The sequence below is a fragment of the Podarcis melisellensis genome (genome assembly GCF_964234715.1).
Source record: "Podarcis melisellensis genome assembly, chromosome: 7".
Classification (NCBI taxonomy): Eukaryota; Metazoa; Chordata; class Lepidosauria; order Squamata; family Lacertidae; genus Podarcis; species Podarcis melisellensis.
Genome location: NC_138539.1, coordinates 62,079,014 through 62,098,185, shown reverse-complemented (window position 1 = coordinate 62,098,185; position 19,172 = coordinate 62,079,014). Strand labels below are relative to the sequence as shown.

At 42.7% G+C, this 19,172-nt stretch overlaps 1 protein-coding gene across 1 annotated transcript in view; it reads right to left on the bottom strand.

The window, feature by feature from the left end:
- The window catches only part of LOC309373790 (uncharacterized protein), an 87,879-nt gene extending 83,356 nt beyond the window's left edge, over nucleotides 1-4,523 (bottom strand). Inside the window, exons 1-2 of the mRNA XM_081918325.1 lie at nucleotides 4,439-4,523; nucleotides 4,245-4,308 (exon numbers count right to left, since the gene is read on the bottom strand). The gene's annotated coding sequence lies outside the window, so the exon portion shown is untranslated. The remainder of the gene's footprint in view (nucleotides 1-4,244; nucleotides 4,309-4,438) is intronic.
- Between the last annotated feature and the right edge of the window lie 14,649 nt (nucleotides 4,524-19,172).

The following is a 19,172-nucleotide window of genomic DNA, read 5'->3' as shown; positions in this document are numbered from 1 at the left end:
AAATGTGGCTTATAAAATTCTATGTAAAAATTCCCTCTCATATACACACTACTACTCAGCAAATTAGCCCCATGAAAACAAAAACGAGAATTGCACATTTCGTCTCTGCTAAACTGCATTCTCTCTTTTTTTATAACATTTTATAATTGACCGCAAAATGCTATAAAGTGCTAATTAGATGCCCTATCAACTATGAGATGATGGAAGGAGTAGAACAGCTGCACTAGAAATTGTAATTAAAATGAAAATCCCACTGACAAGTCTAGGGACAATTATAAACCATACCCAAACATAAATATTTCTGCTTTCTTAGAAAAACAATGGGGGGAAAAGATCCAACATTGCCACTTTGCTGTAATTATTTTAGTAAATCAGCTCCAAAATCATTACATTCTTTGGCCTCCTGCATTTTCTTAAACCCACTGATTTTACAAGATTAAAAGCAGATTTCAGATTATCAGGTAAAAGGGCATGGTACAGTCCTCTGAATACATTCCAGAATGCAGCTAAGGGACTACGTCTTGAAGTATGATGGGAGACAAGGGAATGACACTTTTATCCTGGACATCTCAGTGTCTTTTGATACAATTGACCCATATATCCTTCTGGAACAGCTATCCAATTTGGGAGTTGGGGCACTGCTTTGCTGTGGCTCCATTCTTACCTGAACAGTTGGCCCCAGAAAATGGTGCCGGGGATTTATGTTTGGCCCCTTGGGGTTCCATGAGGACAATCTTATTCTCCATCCTATTTAATGTCCACAAGAACCTGCTAGGTGGGGACATCTGGAGTTTGAAGCATGCTGTCATCAATATGTGGATAACACACAACTCTATTTCTCCCTTTTTTCCCTCAGCAGATACAGTGGTGGATGTTCTAAGGCAGGTGCCTCTCTCCAGAAATGGACTGGTTGAGCGCCAACAAGCTGAGGCCAAAGCCAAACAAGATGAAGATGCTGCTTGTAGATGGTTCCCTTGGTCCAGATCGGATCTACAAAGGATTGCACTCACCCGAGAGGATCACATTTGGAGCTACATCCACCATTATCCCTGGAGGCAAAAGTGGCCAATGTTGCATGGAATTCACTTTGCCACCTTAGTCTGGTGCCCCAGTTACATCCCTATCTTGATGGGGATATCTTAGCATCAATAAACTATGTTCTGGAAACCTCCTGTCTGGATTACTGCAATGTTTTATATGTGAGGTTGCCTTTGAAGGTGGTCCAGAAAGTTCAGCAGTTGCAGAATCTGGCTGCATATTTACTACCAAAGATGCAGCATTCACAACCTTCCACACCTGTCCTTGCATGCCCTGACTGCCAGTACATTTCCAAGCCAAATTCCAGGTGCTAACATTAACCTATAGAACCTAAAGCAGCTTCAGGACCCCAGGACCTGAAGGAACGCCTCTTCCCATATAAGCCTACTTAGATATCAAGATCATATACAGAGGCCTTTCTTAGGAGGCCTCCTCCATTGGAAGAGTGGAGGATGGTAGTGAGGAAAAAGGACCTTTTCAGTGGTGGCACCCTGACTACATAATGCTCTCCCCAGGGAAGCTCACCTGGTGCCTTCTGTGGCAGTTTTTGGGTACCAAGCAAAGTCTCCCCCGGCTTAATCTTTTTGGGTTTTTTAGCAGTTTCATTAGTTTTAACAGTGACACTTCTTAAGGGCTTTGGAGTCAACATTTTTCTTCTGCTGACAGTTTTTAAATGTTGCTTCTTGGAGTTGTAATTTGGATGGGGAAACATATAATTATTATGATTTATTAGATTTATTAACTGACCATCATCATAAGATCTCAGGGCAGTTCACAGAATAAAATACAGGATAAAAACAAGTAAATAAGTAATAAAGGTAAAGGTAAAGGGACCCCTGACCAAAGGTAAAGTGACCCCTGACTCTGGGGTTGCAGCGCTCATCTCGCTTTATTGGCCAAGGGAGCCGGCGTACAGTTTCAGGGTCATGTGGCCAGCATGACTAAGTCGCTTCTGGCGAACCAGAGCAGCGCACGGAAATGCCGTTTACCTTCCCGTTTACCTATTTATCTACTTGCACTTTGATGTGCTTTCGAACTGCTAGGTTGGCAGGAGCAGGGACCGAGCAACAGGAGCTCACCCCGTCACAGGAATTCGAATCGCCAGCCCTCTGATCGGCAAGTCCTAGGCTCTGTGGTTTAACCCACAGTGCCACCTGCGTCCCAAATAAGTAATACAAAACAGCAAAACAATACCCCCCCTTCCCACAGACACATTTAAAAGGCTGTAGAATATTAATCAGCCAAAGACCTGGTTGAAGAACTTTTTCACCTGGCACCTAAAAATATATAATGAAGGCACCAGACGAACCACTGGTGTTCTTATGTAATTCTGTTTATGGATTGTTTTTATTGTATTTCCTATTTTGTATGTTGCAATTCGCCTAGGAGCTCAAGGTGACCCACACATTTTAAAATAATAACAATAATTGTTGCTGCTGCTGCTTCTGCTGCTGTTTCCTGTGGTGGGGATTTTGTTATGTGATGTGTACACCGGGCTCTTATTAGAGAACAGTTTCTAGAAAACAGGCTAGAGCAACTGAAATGACAAGACACCAATTTCTTTTGCGACATAAATAAAATGATATTATCTGCCCGAACCCAAGACCCTACCCATGCACAATCTATCTAGGCATGGGGAAATGGAGGACGCAAACTCCTTTATTTCAGCAAATGTCACTGACCCCTTTGAAACACTGCCTATAAGGAATTATTGATAGGAGCAGCTTCTGGCGTTTTATCAAGTAATTACGTTTACATCCTGTATATACAGCAGACACAGAGAAGCATGCTGCATGCTGGAAGCCATAGGCCCCTTGAAGTTGTATAGAATGGGAAGTGGAATAAGGAAAAGCCTGCTGCATTGCCACAGCAATGGCTTCATAAGTCAGCTAGGGAGCATAAATGTCATCTCTCCTAGGGCCTTTCCAGCTGATACAAGCTTCACACTCCCCTCTTAGCTCCCTTTGAACATGAGATCCATCCCAGAACCAGCAATGTCACCCAACGTCCTGAATGAAGCCCACAAGCCATGTCTGGTGGCTCAGTGGAGTACGGAGCGGATCAGTTGTCAACCTATTTCAGTCCCTTGCTAATTTCACGTACAGTGGTACCTCGGGTTACATATGCTTCAGGTTACATACACTTCAGGTTACAGACTCCGCTAACCCAGAAATAGTACCTCAGGTAAAGAACTTTGCTTCAGGGTGAGAACAGAAATCATGCGGCAGTGGTGGGAGGCCCCATTAGCTAAAGTGGTGCTTCAGGTTAAGAACAGTTTCAGGTGAAGAACGGATCTCTGGAACAAATTAAGTACTTAACCCGAGGTACCGCTGTATGTCCATAAAACCAGCTCTGTTTTGTTCCATTTGTGGGTGAATAGTTTTTTTTGGGGGGGGATCCTCAAAAATCCACTGGGTTTTACCCTCATTTCCCTCACTCACTCACTTCCCAAAAAAACTACAAGGAGGTCTGAGTTGTGCTTTTCTTTCTTTCGTTCGTTCTTTCAACATTTTACAGCTACTTGGAATAGCTAGTAAATCCACCATGGTCGCACAGTTAAAAGAAACTTTTTAAAAAATGCTCCTTGGAAATAACCATACATCATAATGCGGAGTGTCACTTCCTGGGAGCATATATTTTTTTAAGCCACGGAGGAAGTATTAGCTGCTCTAAGCAGCTGTAAAAGGTTAGCAGAAGGAAGCCCTCAGACCACTCCTCATAAGTACAGGACAGGCCTAAAGGCATGGCTCAGTTTATGGATTAGGTGGCGTAATCTGCAAATATGGTGTTCTGATCCACACACACAGAAACAGCACAATAGTTTGAAAATGTATTTTCCCATGGCTGCTGGAAGATGAGAGTTTATTCCGTTCATCTGAGCTGCAAAATGATTTTAAGATCATGAATTAGGCAAGCCATGTGGGGAAGGAGACCTCTGTTAGCAAAGAGATGCTGCTAATAATACTGGTGTGAGGAGAGAAAGGGGAGAGCAGGAGACATCATGATCTGCAAATATAAACCACCAAATAAAATGCAAAGGGGTGTAAAAATGTCATAGAAACACCACCTCTAATCTGATGTTGTCAGTACACTCCACACACACCTTGTAATTGCAAACACATTGAGCCTACACACACACACACACACACACACACACACACACACACACACACAGTGTTTTAGAGAGCGGCACGTCTTTTCTGTACCTTTTCTGCAGGGCTCTGTTTGATCCTTCACATTTGATTTAAACTTGTCCGTGGCTTCGCCTGCCTAGTAAAATAATTGACAGACGGTATCGTTGGGGGTGTGGAGATGTGTGTTTTCGTAATCGAAAGACATATGCAAAGCAAATCTATTTTCAAAGTGTTAGCAAATTATCCGGAGCGATAAAAGCTCTGACCTGCTGGAAACATTTCAAGAGCTGGTCCTTTCTTTCCGACCGAGTTTCTTTTGACACGCACCGTTCCCAACCTTCTGCACCATTAAACTGCTTTCCCACTTCCTTTTCAACAGTGGGAATACTTCCCTTATGGGTGTCAGAATCTCTCGGAGAGGTCAAAGGTTGCCCTGCGGAGGAAATAACAAGCTGTGAAATGTAAAAGAACAATTCCTTCCACATGTTTCCTCGCTCCGAGAACAGCAAAGCACTGTCAGCCACATCACTTCGGGATGGCCCAGGCCCTTGCAAAACAGCTCTGTCAAAACAAATTTACCATTAAAAGACCCGCGCAACTGTTTAAAGCTTTTTACTACCCCTCCGGTAGATGAGAACGTTGTTCACTGAAACCAAATGGGGTGCATTAAAAGCGATGACACCAGAGAAAGATGAGCCTGGCGTGGTCCAGCTAAAGCGAAAGAGGTGTGTGTACACATGGATGTGAATGCATTGTTTTAATTTGCAATAGGCAGCGTGTGCTTCCCTTAAAATGGAACACTTTGGCTGGTTTGATTGCTCAAAAAACAATGACATGCCATAGGAAGTTTCCACATGGGGGCTTTATCCCACAAAAGGGTTGTTCAGATCCAATGTTTCCGTGTATGTGATTAGCTTCCATAGTTTCCATTTTCCCCCATCATGGATCTTCCTTGCTATTCTTGCCACTTGCCAACCACTCCAGTGGGTGGAGCTTGATGGAAGGTTTTATCTCTGCTGTGCTTGTCTTCCCTTTTCCGTAGTCACTCCTCTCACACCTTCCACTTCCTTCTCCCATTTTCAGCATGCAAGTTGGTATTTCTGCACCTTTATGCACACACCTTTACCAAAAAAAAAAAAAAATCACCAGAAGTGCCCAAGATCACAATAACAAATGTTACCAGTCTATTTCTGTCAGTTCTGCAATCCAAGACACATTTCAGCCTGGACACCGAAGTCCAGCTCCGAGCATAGCTGTCAACGTTTTCCTTTTCTTAAGGGAAATTCCCTTATTCCAAATAGTATTCCTTGCAAGAAAAGGTAAAAGTTGAAAGCTATGGCTCCGAGGGCCTTCACTGGGAGAAGTGAGGCTACAGGGAACCAGCCAGAGGGCCTTCTCAGTAGTGGCGCCTGCCCTGTGGAACGCCCTCCCATCAGATGTCAAGGAAATAAACAACTATCTGACATTTAGAAAACATCTGAAGGCAGCCCTGTTTAGGGAAGTTTTTAATGGCTGATGTTTTATTATGTTTTATATGTGCTAGAAGCCACCCAGAGTGGCTGGGGAAACCAAACTAGATGGGTGGGGTATAAACAATAAAAAAAATGTTTACTGTTATTGTTTTGTTTCTATTATCATTTTAAAATGACAGAACTTCCACATTAGCAGGTCCTTGCAACAAAAAAACCAAGGGGTGGGAGGGAAATCTGTTTAAAGACAGATCTACCTAATACATGCATCCTGAAGCAATATGTGAACCCACAACACAGATAGCCTTTGAAATCAGAATGTCTCCCAACAGTGTGATACGGTTCTCCATACAAAAAAAAAATGTGTCCAATAATGTGTACTAGAGTATATGCATTCTTGCATGTATTAGCGAAATTGCATACAAATGTGTTCATAAGCCATCAGACCAAAAAGTGAGAGAGAGAAGCTGTACCAAACAGAAACTGACCGAAACTGTGTCCACTCCTATTTTCTACGCATGTCACACTCAACCTAATGACATATATTTCTCCAGCATAAATTGTTGGGCTGGATTTGTGTCTGTTAGTTTATTAAACACGAGGTGAGAGAAATCAGCTTCTGCTAAATCACCTCCTTGCTTTTGTGTTGGTTCTCTATTTTCCCTACTACTTGCTTGCAGTTTAATTGGATAGACATGCTTTCAGATTTCAACAGGAAGGAACAACAGGGAGATGCATCTGACGATGGCATTACTCATGTTATGATAAATGCATTACCTGACGGAATTTGAATCAGAGATCAAAAGGTGCTCAGACTTGAGAACACACGCAAAGTGGATTATTCGAACGTCTTCCTCCTTGCAAAACACCACATTACTTTTCAGGTATAGAATCTCTCTCCACCCCCCACTGCCAACTTTCAAGTGTGAATGAGCTGTCAATGTCTTTTTCACAACTAAGACACCTGCTATTAGAATCTGGTCTGGGGCCTATGTTGAATTTCATAAAAAGGCTGCCTTCAGATTGTGTTGTGTCTTGATAAGAAATGAATAATCACCACCCCACTCCTTACATTAAACATTACCCTGTGGTTTTTTTTTTTAAAAAAAATCATTTTCCTGAATGATCTGCTTCACTTCTATTTAAACATGATAGCTTTCTGATGTTTTATTTATTGTTTATGACTATTTTGTTATGTACTTTTTTCACATTGTAAACCTCCTTGAGCATGGTTTGAACTGTGGAAAGGCAGCATAAAAATTAGATTATGTAGGTATCGAAATATGTTTTTCAGCAGCATTATGAAGCAAATTATGTATAGTGATTAGTCTCTTATAAGACTGTTCCAATGCTTTTTTCTGGGGGGGGGTGCAGGGGCACGCATACCACTAAACATTTTGTGAATCTAAGTTTGACCTCATTGAGGGGCAGTATTTCAATATGAGTAGGAAAATGAGAGTACCCCTAAACTTTTTTAGAAAAAAAGCACTGGACTGTTCTAACACCTCAGAGAATCTTGTTAAAGACTATAAGTACCCTCCTGATTTGCAAGAGACTTTTCTTACTGGGTACATTTTCTGACTTGCATCTTAGCATTAGCAAAGTTTTATGTTGTGTCCTAATAGATTAAAGACGGTATTTATAAGATCTATCAATGGGCAACAGCTTGCTGCAGATCATAAATGCATTTGTTCTGTTGGAAATGGCAGCGCTGTACATTTCGTCACGTGGTCCCTAGTTCCCTAAGGTTTGCTCCTTTAATTGTAAATAGCCAGAAAGTCATCAAGCTGGTGTTTAATAAACTTTTAATTTGAAATGGATTACCACATGTTGTGTTTGTTTGCCCATTATTAAATCTCTTAGCAACATATCACCAGCAGAAACAGCATACTGTAGCACGGCACTGATATATATTAGAAAACAAACCCACAGGGAGATATTAACAGCTAATAATATCTTTAAAGAAGGCTCCAAGTAAATAAATAAATACAAATGATTATTATTCTGAAGGATTTCTGTTGTGTCAGTGGTTGCAAGCTGGGGGGTGTAAGGCTTCAACGTTCAGCACATCTTACCTTTTGTTATGCACAACTGCACATGGATGTCAGTCGCAGAATTATCTTACGGTGCTGTGCATCTATATCTGCACATTTACATGGCGTAGCATAACATATGCAATACATACACATGTACTTTCAGGGAAGGATTATATATCTAACTGGGAAAATATACTGATTAAAGGTCTTTGAAAGCCAGCTCCTGGGTTAGAGTAGAAAACAGCAAGAACCCCCTCTCTCACACACACAACCTCATTTTTGACTATCCCTGTCTGGTTCCTGGTATTCTTGGAGTACACTCTGAGCATGAGCATTCAGAGTTTGACAGATGGGAGGCTGAGAGCTGACACTTAAACAAATATCATATAGCATAAGTACATGAGTTTCAAAACTAGGGCACTTATGGGCTAATGTATACATAATAAAGCATGAAGACCCTGATGCCTACTGAAGCTGTCCTTGGGTATTTCATGGTGGCAATCACCCCCCCTCCCACTCTCAAATCCATGGACACATCATGGCCTTCGTGTCCAATGATTTCCCCAACCTGATGTCCTCCAGATGTTTGGACTACAACTCCCATCATCCCAGACGATTGACATGCTGGTGGTGGCTGAGGGAAGTTGTAGTCCCTGGAAGGAACCAGGTTGGGGAAGGCTGACCTCAATCAAAAAAGGGAACCTGGTGCTCTCCAGATGTTGGTGGCCTTGAACTTTCACCAGCCACTGCCTGTACAGGCTGGGTTGATGGTAGCTGGACTTCAGCAACATCTCAAGGACATCAGGTTCCCCATTCCCATCCTTGATCATCTTACCACTTGGATGGAGCTTGTCACTCAACTGAGAATGGTGCTTTCTACCACAGCAGATGTGGCTCCCTTCTTTGCATGGCTGAGGCGCTAGCCATGGAAAAGGAGAGACTGCATTATAAGTGCCTTTATAGTGCAGACAATTATCCATGACTTCATTACTCTCTGAGCACTAAATAAGTGAAAAGCTGGAGTCGGTCAAACTTTCTAACACCCAACACTGAGTGAAGGTGGAAGAGAATTTTTAAAATATGAAAACCAAAGTGACGTGTCCCTCACAATAAAGGACACCTGATATGTCTCCTGTTTCCTGAGAGATATTGATTTATTTAAAAACAAAAAAACAAAGAGTATCTAACCTTGAAGTGAGGCAAAAGAACATACTGAATGGCAGTGTGGTAGGCATGAACTTTTTAGTCCATTATCTTGTAGTCCGCCTGTTGTTTCCTTCTTCAAGACTCTATCCTCAGCAATGCTTGAATATGCAAGGTCTGAAGAGAGCTGTAGGGCTGCCTCATATTTGTTCTGCTCATCTGAATACCGCGGTAGTTTAATTATCTGATAAGAGAAAACCCTGTTATACGAATAGGTCAGCCATATGCAAAATTATTCTTCTAATATTCTCAAACTTTCAATCAAAAAGGTTGATCTACAATTCTGTGGAAACGCCCACTGCAGGGGTCCGCCAGTCATTAGTTTCTTCTTAATTCACATAATTCCTGTTCTAAATGCTCTCAGTGTGCAGTGCAATAATTTAAAGACACAACTGTCCGTCAATTTGCGAATCCAACGATCCAATTATTCCCCCACAGCCACAAGCCTCAATGGGTCCTTTAAAACTGACTTTGAAGTTCAAGTATGAAAGCAATTTCCAAGTCTTACAGTTTTAAATACTGCATTACAGCTTAATATAGCCACAACATATTTTCAACAGGGCTTTGGTTTCTGAACAAGTTGACTGCCCCTGGTGTAAAGGCTGAGAAAGATGAGCTTCCCTCAAGGTGCACTGCTAAAGCATATGCCTTCCATCATTGCTGTAAAAAGGAAACTGTTTCACATGAATGTTGCTTTTTAACCTTAAAATAACATTAAAGCTATATTATAACAAATAGGTAGAGAGATTTGCTGTAAGGGTGGATGCAGATTAGGAATGCTGTTTCCTACCAACCTGGAAATAGAGGTTGCACAGCCAGTGATCCAAGTCAGAAGAAATCCATTTTTCAATTTTTTGGAACCTATCGATTTTAGAGTTGTAGTGGCCTCTGAGGAAAGGACATTTAAACTTCCCATCCACTGTGTCCAAATTGTTATTGCACAAAGGAAATGCTCCCCAGCCCACAACTCGGTCAATGCAAGTATTGCTTCCACGAAGGAGAAAGAGTTCAAACAGAAGTATCTCTCCAGGCTTCCCATCCTTTCTGGCTGGAACCTCCTATTGGAAAGAGGAAGGACCAATGATATGCATATTTGGAAGAATGCCAACATAGTTTAAGAAAGGTTTTGCAAACAATGTCAGATAATAGCAGGCATAAATCTCAGAGGGTAAATGTAAGCAAGCTCTTCTGAAGCAAATCCTGAAAACATTCTCAAGGAGCTTCCAAACTGATGCTGTTTCCAGGTAGGATTTCATCAGATGAAAGTAAATTCAGGCCGTGCAATTTGAGTTGATTGGGAGCTCTTGTGCAACAAACCCACTTCCCCCAAAATAGATTCAGATTTTGCCATAAGTGATGGAATTGCATTGAAAAGTGTAGGATAACACTTGCTGGACACAACATTGTCTAACTCCCCACGAACGAATTGGGATGAATGCTCACTAAACAGCTAGCATCACCCAGCCTCGCTGTAAACAAATCAGGATGAATTATTAATCAGCAGGTTCTCTGGAAGGGGCCATCATTAGACCATTTTAATTCTATTTTATTTCTGAATGAAATATATATAAAAAAATTTAAAAGGTCCAGTAGCACCTTAGAGACCAACTAAGTTTGTTCTTGGTTTAATTATTCATTATTTCTGAATGTTTTCAATTGTGGATATTGCAGAAATGCCTAAAAATATTGACAGGGCAGTTATCAGAAATCATTTGATAGCAATACTGATGAACAGACATTTTGTTTCACCTCTAAATGGCACATTATGTTGCTTCTCTTCCCTTCCCCCTGCCTCTTTCAGTCAAAAGAACCTAAAACAGCAGCTTCAAAGTGCTTGGTGCAAGCAGGAGCTGCCTTCCCTTTCATGCAAGGGGCATGGAAGTGTGTGGCTTAATTATTCCATGGCATTGAAAAAAGAAGCTCTCTTACACCCAGTCAGACAATTGGTCCATCTAGCGCAGGCTTCCTCCTCAACCTCATTGGTCCATCCAGCGCAGGCTTCCCATCATTCCTGACCACTGGTCCTGCTAGCTAGGGATCATGGGAGTGTTGTTGATAAGCAGTGTCCAGTGCACAGCGGAATGATGAAAAGTATAAGCCAACATGCTCTATACTACTTTATTTACAGTTCAAAGCTGGTAAGTTACAGAAAAACATCTTCCCTCTGCCAGAGCAGAGAAAGCGTCATCTCTCCTCTAAAGCACGGAGAGAATCACAAACTGAAACTGCAAAGAGCAGGGAAAAACAGGAAACCAGTATACGTCACATCCAGTCTCCCGTTCCCGTGGGAAAACCTCCAACAGTACAGACTGTGTGGAATGTAAACACCTGTCTTGTGACAAGCACTTCTGCTGCTCAGTGAGGGAAGCAGAAACCAACATCCTCCCCCTTTCTGTGAACATCACTGGGCAGCGTGTTCGTACAATATCAGTACAAACCCAACTTCTGCACATAGGTACAGTGTTGATCCCTTGATACAATCTTGGACAATACATCAGCAGGAATTTCATTACCTGGCATATAGGACACCGTTACGAGTCCCTTCTGAATACGTTCCCTAGCATGTTGCACCTTCAATTGCAAGTGCTTCGTGCTTTGCTTACAACCTTCAGAATTCAGCAAAGCCAAACATGCTTTGTTGTCCTGGTAAACCTGGATTGGACATTTGACAGGAATTTTCATGTCTTTGCACAATTGTAACAGCCATTCACAATCCTTAAGTGAATAAGACAGTGCATTCAGTTCAGCTTCACAAGTACTTAAGCTAACTGTTGTTTGCTTCTTGCATGACCAATCAAAAAGACCCTGATTGTACTTATAGCAAACTCCAGACGTACTTTTCCTGTCTGTAGTGTCACTTCCAAAACTTGCATCTGCAAATATCTCAAGACCACCAGACTTCTGATTGTTAAATCTCAGTCTGTAATGCATAGTGCCTTTCAAATACCGCGCTATGCGTTTCAGAGCTTTCCAATCCTTAACAGTAGGATTGTTGACTTGTCTGCTTAGCAAATTACAGCTAACAGCAATGTCTGGTCTTGAACATCTGGCAATGAAGTTTAGCTTGCCTAGCACACTTCTGTACAGTGTAGTGTCAGAAAATGCTTCTTCAGTGTCATCTACCTGATAACCTGTTACCATCGGTGTGTCCACAGGGTTAGCATCCATCAGGTTTAGTTTGCTTAACACATCAGCAATTTTCCGTGACTGGTGTACTAGAATGTTACCATCTTGATCTCTCTCTATTTCCAGAGATAGGTAGTTGTTTACCTCACCAAGATCTTTCATGTCAAAGTGCTCTTTCAGTTGAGCTAGGGCGTTATTGTACATTGTGACATCTTTCCAAAAGAATAAAAGATCATCAACATAAAACAAACAATACAGTTTCTCTTGCCCCTCCTCTTTGACAAATACACATGGATCAGCTTTCCCTTGCTTAAAACCTAGAGAAAACAATACTTCAGTGAGTTTTGTGTGCCAACACCGTGCACTTTGTTTGAGACCATAAATTGACTTTTTCAGAGCACAAACAAATCCCTGTTTTACCTGTACGCCATCAGGTGGAAGCATATAAAGTGATTCATTTAGAGATCCGTACAGAAAAGCTGTATTCACATCATGGTGACTAATGTGTAGATTTTCCTCTGCAGCTAGCTTGAGCATAAGCCTAATGCTCTCATACCTCACTGTAGGTGAGTAGGTCTCGTGATAGTCTTCACCTGGTACCTGTGCAAATCCTCTGGCTACCAATCTGGCTTTGTGTCTGACTATCTTGCCATTTTGATCAGTCTTTGCTTTGAAGACCCATTTGCTTCCAAGCAGTTTCATTCCTGGAACTACTGGAACTAGCTCCCATGTTTTGTTCCTTTCCAAGGAATCAAGCTCAGCCTTCATGGCATTTAACCATGGCTCAGCTTCCTTTGAATCCAAATCCTGGATTTCTTGGAAACTTGAAGGTTCAAAAACCTTCTTGGAGCTTTTAACAGCTGTTATTGCTATCTTAGCAAACTCATCAGCAAATCTCTTTGGAGGTCTGCCTTTTGTGGCTCTCTGTGACCTGCGAATTAGCCTTAAGTCTTCAACGCTCTCCTCTTCCTTCTTAGGAGAAAAGTGACCTATTGTGAACAATGGTTCCTCCAATTCTTGATCAGAGCTTTCAGAGGGTCGCATAGAGGCTTTCGCACTCTTGAAATCCTCTGAATCATCTGATTCAGTTTCAGACTCAGAATCAGAACCTTCATCAGTGGGTGTGGGTTGTTGTGGTTGCTTTTGACTATCCTCAGTCTCATCACTGTCATCAGGATAACATTGGAAAATTCCCACATTCTCCCCCCACTTGGCATTGTACTCAACACTTCTTGTGAGCTTAATTTCCTTAGAGTCAGTCATCATTATTCTGTAAGACCCTTTCTGATAACCTAGAAAGATACCATGCAATCCACGCTTGTCTAACTTGGAGTTTTGTGGTGAGTGAACCCACATGTCCGAACCAAAAATTTTCATGTGTTTGATGTATGGCTTCTTGCCAAACATCTTCTCATAGGGGGTACAACCAATCGCTGAAGATAACCTGCGATTGTAACTGTAAGTGAAACATGAGAGAGCTTCGGCCCAATAACTCTCTGGAAGATTTGCATCATGCAGCAAGGTTTTTAACCCTTGAAGCAATGTTTGATTTGCTCGTTCCGCAAGTCCATTCTGCCATGGCGAGCGAGGACTAGACAAATCATGTTGAATTCCTTTCTCAGCCAGAAAAGCTTCAAACTGCTGAGAAGTGAACTCTCCCCCCCGGTCAGTAAAAAGAATTTTTATTTTCTTACCATGCACATTACCCAACCAAGCACAGAATTCCTTGAACCTAGGAAAAGCCTCTGATTTCTGCTTGAGATTGTACACATAAATATACCTGGAAAATGCATCAATAAGAACCATGAAGTACCTATTCCCACCCAAAGAGGGCGCTAGTGGTCCAACCAAATCAGCATGAACAACCTGGTATGGTTCTGTAGCTTGCCTACTAGACACCTTACCTTTCACAGCCATTTTCACCTTGTTTGCTGCGCATGCCTTGCACTTCATGTGGTACCTGCAGGGTTTAATAGTCATACCTTCAACCAAAGCAGGCATTTTAGATACTGCCTCAAAATGCAAATGTCCAAATTTTCTGTGAAAAGCATGAATACAATCTGCATGCAAACTTTTGTTAGAACCTGCAATGCAACAAGTGTCATCCTGCACAACATCATCATAATACAAAAGAAACAAACGATCAACAAATTCAGCGTACAATTGATAATCATTTCTCTTGGTGATGATGCACTTATTGTTCGTAAAGGAAACGTCTATTTTCCGCTCCATCAGCTGTCCAACGCTAAGCAGATTATGTTTCGCGTCCGGCACATAAAGCACATCCTGTATCGATAAGTCCAAACTGTGAAGAACAACAGTACCGTAGCCTTTACTGGGGATCGTGTGGTCATCCGCCTGGTGAATCGCACCTTCCTGCGGTGTAAAAGACACGAACAGTCGCTTATCGTTGCACATGTGGTGCGTTGCAGCTGAATCAACAACGAAGAAAGATCTAGACGTCTTCTGGACCTCTGCAACCTCTGCAACCTTTGCAACCTTTGGAGCGTAGCGTGAGACCATTGCCTTGTGCTGCGTTGTCCTGGACACCGGACCTTTGCCTTTGCTCTGGCCTTTTCCACGCGATGAGCTTCCACTGCGCTGCTCTGTCTTGGCCCTGGGATATTTGCATTCCCTCTTCATATGGCCTAGACGTCCACACGAGTAGCATTTCACTGCCTTGAAAGCTTTGGCGCCATCTGGTGGTTCCACTGCACTATGGGATGATGACTGTGAAGTCTCCCCCTTTCCCATGCAGCCAGCACCCCGCCGATCTGCTCCATTCTGAATCATGGCAGTTTCACAGGCTACTGTGAGTTGAGCATTTGGCTGATCAGTGGTATCAAATTCCCCACTTGCTTCATCCAGCCTTCTGCAGCTAGCCATCACTGCTGCTTTAAATCAAGCTGCTGTATACATGCTGCTTCTGTGTACAGCTGCTTCAATCCAAAGGCAATTTCAAAACAGCCTCTGCCTTTGAGCCTGCGCCTTTCTGTATGCTGCGTTGCTTATCTGCAGCTGTTTCAAACTGCATTCCAAAAGCAAGCTCAAAAGTGAAAGTCCCCAAGAGCTTTCTCTATGTTGCCCTATAATTCTAGCTGCGTCAAGTCTGCAGCTGCTTTGAAACTGCAGCATTTGTAAAAGTTACTTTCGTTTTCCCAGCCATCCAAGCCACTACGCTTGTGCCGTGGAAAACGGCTTTAAAAGTTCAAAGTCCAGCCTTAAAGCCATTAATTAGAAGCTGGCAGGCTGCCCGGAGCAGTAGCACATACCTTCATCAATCATTTTGACGCGCAGAGCAGATACCGTGCGTTCCGTCTCTCTGCTGCTTTCCGATGCTTTGCCGGCACTTCGTCTCTGTGCTCCTTTGTTCCTTTGCCAGGAGCCCGACTTCTGAAGCCCAATCTCAAAACACTGCATTTTTCTGGGCCCGGAACCAAATGTTGTTGATAAGCAGTGTCCAGTGCACAGCGGAATGATGAAAAGTATGAGCCAACATGCTCTATACTACTTTATTTACAGTTCAAAGCTGGTAAGTTACAGAAAAACATCTTCCCTCTGCCAGAGCAGAGAAAGCGTCATCTCTCCTCTAAAGCACGGAGAGAATCACAAACTGAAACTGCAAAGAGCAGGGAAAAACAGGAAACCAGTATACGTCACATCCAGTCTCCCGTTCCCGTGGGAAAACCTCCAACAGTACAGACTGTGTGGAATGTAAACACCTGTCTTGTGACAAGCACTTCTGCTGCTCAGTGAGGGAAGCAGAAACCAACAGGGAGTTGTAGGCCAAAACATCTGGAGGGGCGAGGTTGAGGAAGCCTGATCTAGCTCAATAATGTCTGCATTGACCGACAGCAGTTCTCTGGGGCTTCAGAAGGGCAACATTGAAGATGCGGGGGATTAAATCTAGGGCCCCCTGCATGCAAAACAGGTGTGCTACCACTAAGCTACTGCACATTGACAGAGGTGTACCTAGGTATCATGGACTGGTTGGATGCAGAGGAATAGTGGGAGGAACCAGCAGGGGAACTCCCAAGGGAAGAAGGCTCAGAGCCTTCTGGTGGTGGGATGACAATGAGTGGTCAGAGGGAGAAGACTGGGAAGAGGGTGTGTTGGAACCTGAGGAGGTAACAGGGCTTAGTGACTGAGGGAAGCCTGTGGCAGGGGGTAGTCCAGAATCAGAAGCAGGAGAGGGGGATGCCAAAAGGCAGAGATGAGTCTGGCTGGTGAAAAAGTATGTGTGTCTCCCTCTCCTGCTGTGACAAGCTCCCCTCCTCCTTAGTCTCCCAGACTCAGAAGAGGCATGCAGAGGGTGGAAGAGGTGAGCTTCATGCAGGAGCAGTCTCAGATTGCTTGGGGGAAACCCTGGAGAGGCAGGTACGTAGATTTCTGTGGGGAGGTGGGGACCTTTACTCTCACCTGCCAGAAGTGAGCTGCTGTACTCCTTAGGCCTGACACTCCTGTGCAGATTCGGGGGGGCATTGCTAATAAAGAGTTAACTCCAACATGCTTAGTTTGATTACAGTAGTACCTCTAGTTGCGAGCACCTCTGGATACGAATGCTTCGGGCTACGCACACGGCAAACCCAGAAGTAACAGAAAGATTTCCGCCGCATGCTCTGAAGTGGGCTATCGCTGCGGGTGCATGTGCAGAACAGGCACCTCTGGATGCAAATGTTTCGGGGTAAGAATGGACCCCCCGGAACAAATTAAATTCGTATCCAGAGGTATCACTGTACTGCTAGCTTGCTTCTGTCACTAGGCTCCCTTGTGCCCTTGGCAAGGGGATGTTGGCGCCCAGAACAGCAGAGGAGTGGCCCGGGGAGATTGCAGACAGGCTCCTAACCACTTCAAGCCAAAGTGAAGATGCACAATTTTTGTCCATTCCCCCCTAGCCCTCGGGTCTGCACCCTTGGCGGAGGCTAATCTACCCAACCCCTAGGTACCCCCTACACACTGAAGCTCCCTCATTGAGCTTTAGATTCCAGCCATTTGACAGAGCAGCAGAAACAGCATTTTCTGATAATCAAATGGTTATACTTGCATTGCTTCAATGGGGGGGGGGGGGGGAAATGCAACTAAGCACTGATAACAGGGGAGAACAACATTTCAAGGTTCCTTTCTTTTCAAAGTGTATACACAGTGTCACTCCTGTGTATAGGCTTACATTACATGAATGGTTTGTGAATGCTTAAGATGAAACAGAAGCACCCGCTGAACAATGCCATAACCCTGTAGCAGCTGCTCCTAAGCCATTGACAGGATCGAGTTTCATTTAAACCAGATTTACCATTTTTCAATAAATAACCCATGGGGAAGTTAAAAACATTAGTTATCAAATTACTGGCAGAATATGCGCCTTATCAAGGCATTTGGCTACTTGGGTCCCAGACTCATGCGCGCAACAAGTTCCATTTAAACTCGCCATGTGCTTCTTTGTTGATTTCAATGGAGGAATGGATTGCACATTCCCTCTTCTCAAATAAAGTTAGCAAAGATATTTCCTTATATTTCTGGGAGTAGGGGGAGGAGATAAGAAGAGGTAGTGGGCTCATTCTAAGCACGTGCTCCACCACTCAGAACTATCATCTCTCCCCTACTTCATCTTTCTTGTCTGTCTTACTAATTTCTCCTATGTAGTTACAGAAACCTGGATTAAATTAGCCTGAAGTATTTTTTTAACCCCAAATCCCAGTTTATGCTCCATTTATTCATGTTCAAAAGTCTCCTCAAATTATGCACCAGCAACTGAGAATAAAGACATGCAATTCCTTCCTTGCGTTGTACTGAATAGCGCTGCGTTTAATTGAATTAAAAGATATTGAGCTAAGAATCATCTCTTGATACTATTTCCAAAATCAACAGCTTTATATTAATTTTGTTGTCATAATATATTTTACTTCCCCATATGCCACTGCATTACAACATGGAAATGCTCAAGAGAGAGAATGAGGTCTATTTGAATATTTCAAATTAGCAGGTTCAGTTTGGGGATTTTTCTATAAAGTGTGCCACCAAGAAGTCCAACTTGCTCTTGGGTTTTTTGTGGCTAAAAGAGAGATAAATCTATACTTTTTTTCTTTGTTTTCTTTCTCCCCCACCCCCAAGGAGCTGAACTTCAGAGAGTAATGCACAAAGCCCATTATTTTTACAGTCCCAAAATGACAAAGCCCCAACACACATAATGATGTGATTTTTTGAACATCTGCCATACAATTAGATCAGCATCTACCAAGTCCCAAAACTATATAGCATAACAATACAATCAAATTTCAATATTACTGAATTTGTGGCCAATTGTTCCTTGTCAATAAAATCTTCATTTTAATGCTTCTAAAAATCATCTTTGTGGGACCATATTCTTCGTAAGTCAAGTGCAAACGAACAAGAACAAACAAGATGAGGTAGCTATAATTTCCATGAACATAGCACTAAGGGATTATCAAACAAAGCTCTGTCCAGACCTTATTGCATGAGGGGAATGCTAAAGAATAAGATGGAAGAAAAAGGCAAATGAAAAAGAAGAAGTAAGCATGAGTTTGAATTCAAACATGAATTCAATTCACTAAATGTATCCATACATATAGGATGGAAGGGCAGCTTGGGTGGCAGTTGTCCAGGATTTTAGGTAGGGGCCTTCCCAGTGCTATCTTCAGGTGCCAGGGATGAAATCTGAGACCTTCTACACACAAAGCTAACTGAGGTACATATTCAGTATGGTAATTTAATTCACTGAAATTGTAAATGCTTGTAGGCATTACTATGTGTTGAAATTTGATTGGTTGGTAACTGAATCCCAGAGAGTTCTCTAGTAGTTCTCCTGTGACTCGCTAACGTTGGCCACTTGGGAGGTATCTAGTGAAGGAGAGACTCCATTTTATGTGAAGCAAGATGGCTGTGTTTTATAATCCACTGTGAACACTGCTAAGTGGAATGGAGTGTTGGAGTGCTTCTTCTCTGCTTAGAAGGAAGAGAGCAAAACTGCAGGAGAAGGTGAAAGTGGAAATCTCTCATAGGAGCTGCAAGGTGTGGCCTAACTGAGATACAGAAGGCTCTGAAAAGGGAGAAAAATACAGTTGTTTGGAAGTTTTGAGGTTGGAAGTAGAGACTGTAAGCCCACACTTGGGTAAGCATATGACCGTAAATTGTTGTTTGGTGATGTTTAG